This window comes from Rhynchophorus ferrugineus, unplaced genomic scaffold (genome assembly GCF_030347505.1).
Source record: "Rhynchophorus ferrugineus isolate W39M unplaced genomic scaffold, kcgeb_rfMv2 rfM2, whole genome shotgun sequence".
Classification (NCBI taxonomy): Eukaryota; Metazoa; Arthropoda; class Insecta; order Coleoptera; family Curculionidae; genus Rhynchophorus; species Rhynchophorus ferrugineus.
Window position 1 is genome coordinate 34276808 of NW_027472581.1, and position 4663 is coordinate 34281470.

A 4663-nucleotide genomic window follows, 5' to 3' on the forward strand; every position below is an offset into this window, starting at 1 on the left:
ATACTCTTCTATATAGTCTTCTGATTTTCTTGGTGTCTTTTTGAAGTTTCGTAACTGATTTTTCAATAGCAATCGCATCGCTGCATACTTATTAGTTACCTATAATATATCTTGGTTTAACTGCTGATTACTTGCTTTTAATTAATTTATTTTATAAGTGCCACTGCATTCTTATTGTATTTTTCTAATATATTTTTTGCAAGAGTTCCTGTTTTTACTGCCCGGGTATTATAAGGGTAAAACTAAGAACGTTTGTTGTTTCGAAGCACTTATTCACCTTACTTTAATTTGACTGTAATAAAATACCGATGTATTTATTGTAATATTTGTACAAAGTTGCAAATATATCTCGATATTTTTCTTTCTTCGATATTTTATAAAATATCGAAATATCGATATATTTCGGTGGGCATCCCTACTTTAGGAGAATGACATGAACACAGTTATATGTCAAAAAGATTTGTGCAAGGTAGCAGGATTATATTTGTGAGTTAAATATTTCTCAAGCTTGTTGAAGAAATATAAAAAGTCTGAAATATTTTCTAATCAATAAAGTTAGATAGAGTTTAAAGAAGAAAAATATTTAATTTATTATAAGCAATATTAACCTGTCTGTAAATGTAATCTCATCAAAAAATCACCTATTTATCATTTTAAAGAAAAATATTATAATATTGTGATATTCAAAAAAATGCACGGTAAACAGTTTTGTTCTTTATATTGAAAAGTGAATCATTATCAAGAAATCTTGTAATTATTTGCAAGCTCTAATTATATTAATTTAAAAAAATTAAAGTGGTATAAAATGCTTTTAACAAACAAATTGAACCGATTTTAGAAAATAAGCAAGAAACTAATTAAAAATTAAAAAATTATCAAACATAGATTTTTAACAACAAAAAACCTTTTGATATAAAATATTTATCCAATAATAGTTGTAATAACAATATTAAAATAAACAAAAATCTTATTTAACCTATCTACTACACATATTTTTTTATTTTATATTACACTATATAAACACAGTTTAGATTAATACCTACTTAAACCTATTTATCTATTTACAATGTTATTTTAAGTACTACCATCTGACTACTTTGAAGTTGTGTCGCACTCAAACACTTATATTAATTTAGATTTGTTTTGTATGTAATTTAATTTATTTTATATGTCACCAAATTATATTATTATTTTTGTATTGTTTGGGTTCGGCACCGACTTTAAACTGATGGTTATTTCAACGATTATTATATGCATATTTTAGGTTGAAATGTTTTTTTTTGTGTTAAAAATCTAAGTTTGATAATTTTTTAATTTTTATTGAGTTCCTTATGTATTTTTTGAAGTCAGTTCAATATTTTATTTTTCTCTTTTTGGTATTAGATATATTCATCAAGTTACGCAGTTATTTTATTTACTATTACAATGGACAAGCAAGTAAAGTTGCAGCTTGTATGAGGAAAAATAGAAATTAAGAAACAATGATTGAAAATTAAAAGCGTTACAGGTCTCGGGATCCTAGATGATTTGAAAAATGTTTTAACTAAAAGACAACAAAAAAAAACGCTTTAACCATTACATCATATAAGCAGTTGTCTACAATATTTCTACGAGGTCTTATTGGTCTAATTGGCTATACTACTTAAAAAGCAAACTGAATGACTTTTGCACTGAACGACTTACGACTTTCTATCACATCAGCTCAGCAATAACATTATACCTGAACGTAGATCCTCCTTGGAAGTCGGTTAAAAAACAAAATTAATACTTAACTAAGCCAACAGTTGTTAATAAGTTCAATCATAAAAGTAAACAACAAAGCGTTCCTACTAATTCTCTTTAATGAAAATAATATTATAATGATCTAGGGACAGGTCGAATTATACGTTCCATACAAACGGCTTACAAAATACCGACATTTTCAATTTCAAATGTCGGACACATGTGGGGGTGCCAGCAGCGACGGCGATGTAACAGAAACGAAGATGTGGCAACCCCGAGACATTGACGTCGGATATTATTTAAGGGTGCTTGGGATGATTCAGTCATTGACCAACATTCAGTACGGACGTTCCACCATCATCTGCCCTAGCTTTTCTCAGGTAACACTGCTCCACTCTCTTTATCTCGTGTAGTTATCTTCTTTTTTGTACTGACAATAAATAACGGTCACATCATATAATTACTATCATATTATGACAATGTTTTATTTCGTCCTGCCTCCATTCATCGAGCTACTGTTCCCAAGATATGTATGACAGAAGCCGACGTTTGTCAAAATAGATTTGAACTCTTGTATCTTCTACTTGCATTGAAATAATATATTTAGTTAAAAGTTCCCCGATTTTCTAGCTTTTAATTTAAGTTGTTAAAATCTCTAGAATTATTTCAGAACTTTAACTTCTATTTGCTTCTTTTAGACACATAGCGTTTTTGTTTGAAATTGTTTACAGTTTTAAGAAAATTGTTTATAACTGAAATTCTATTTATTATTTATACGGTATGGTATTTCTTGGGTTTTTTCTTTCAAGATATTCATATTTCAGGTTCTGTATTTTAATTGTTATTATGATAAGGTGTATTTGAGAGCAGTGGGAAAGTACAACATCTAAATTATAGTTAGTACCTATGTTGAAGTAAAACATATAGCTATATAATATCACGAATAAAAATATTTCCTCTGAATTTATTATCCGTGCCGATATATTGTATTATCTTACCTACTCTTTTCCGTCAAAACGTCATGACTGAGAATTTTCTGCTAATAAAATACCTTTAAATAATCAGACTTCATTTGTAAATAATTCAGAAAAAATATAAATTTATGAGCATTCAATGTATTTTTGTCCAATACTCTCTAAATCCTAAAAGATATTGTTCAAATACAGAACTACCCAGCCAATACTGAACACAGAAGTTTAAATTATAGGAATCTAAAATATTTATTTAAATTACATTAAAGATTATCATATATTTCGACAGTTGCGATAGTTCTAGGTAATAGGGACGGATTATATTTATTATTTCTTTTTATTAATTTTAAAGTTATTTCAATCTTCTAATGAATATGCTTCCTAGCTTAACTAATGTTATAGAAATATAATTTAATAATGTAAACAACAGTTAGATTATATTATTTTAACAATTTTTTTACAGAATTTGACAATATTAGATTTGAGTTATTAATTTTATACAGGAACGCTCAAAATTGTTTTTCTGATGTTTAAAGGAATCTGCTGCCAAAGCTAATTATTGTTCTTAGTTTTCGGTAGAAATATTGATTTCGATGTCAATGACAAGGAACGACCCGGTGGACCAACAAACTTCGACTGAAATGAATCGCAAAACTTACGAAATACCCGCTCATATTCTCAAGAAACTTTGATATAGCCTACACCACTTGATGAATCATGTGTTTTCAGATGTTTACGTGCGGTGGGGAAAGCTTCAGAAGGGGTGGAAATAGCTACAATATGAAATGACTAAGATACTTCATTTTGAACAGTTTATATCGCTGCTTTCTAGGTATAAAAGAATAGTTTTCTGTAGCTTCCTGTGACTGGCGGTCAAAATTGAACCTACTTCAACAATTCCAAGCTCAAAAAGTTATGGATTGGTACAGAAGATACAAAAACATCGACAATATTCATAGCCACAAAATTTCTTTATATGAAAATATTCGAGAATACGTTGCAAGAGCTGTGAACGATATATTATTGTCATTAGGTCGTATGAGAAGAGATCGTTACCAAACCAAAATCTTTTTTTTTTAATTGTGATCCGATATGGCCACTTTGCTGGAACATTGGGAGATACTTTCATTAGTAGATATTGTACCATTTATTCTCAATTATTTTTGCATTTCTAAAGTGCAAAGATTATCGAAATAAATGCAAGCGACTAAGAAAACTAAATTAAATATTGTGAAATTATAATGAAACGTAGATTTAACTCATTTGATTAATATAGTTATATATCACTTAATCAACATTTAATTAGGATGAAAAAGTAAATACACAAAAGTACTTATTTCTGGCAAAATATAACATTGTTATTAACTCAAATGCATTTCTCAAAATGTCTCCTTTGATCGGAAGCATTGATTGACTCATGTCAACAAAATTAAAGTATTTTCGTTTATTTCAAACTTTTTTCAAATTATACTAGAGGGCTATAAAGTCATTTTTAAAAGAACTGTCATATCTTTCTTTGGGATGTCTCAGTGGTATTATTTATTAAAAATTAACATCAACGCCAATTTCATTAACCAGTTCTTCTGAAAACGAAACGTAGTGAATCATAAAGTTGCCGACTATTTTTCTGTTAACTCTTAACAAATACTTCTACATATCGTAGGTTTGGAATTCTGCATGCTATTTAATCATTCCATAATCTTTCAGTCTTCTGAGAATCTTTCAGACTGTCTATATATAGTTATTTTTAGAGTTTAGGAAACTATCGACTGGAAACAGTCGAAACAGTCGATAGTCGCAAAATAGTCGAAACAGTCTTAAAAAAATTCAGTCAAACAAAATTACTATTTTCACTCAAATACACGGTTCGACTGTTTTTTTTCTATTCGTGATGTCAGACGAAGACGTACGAATCCTTACCTTTTACCCTATTATATTAACAATCTTGAAAAATATCGTACCAAAATGCA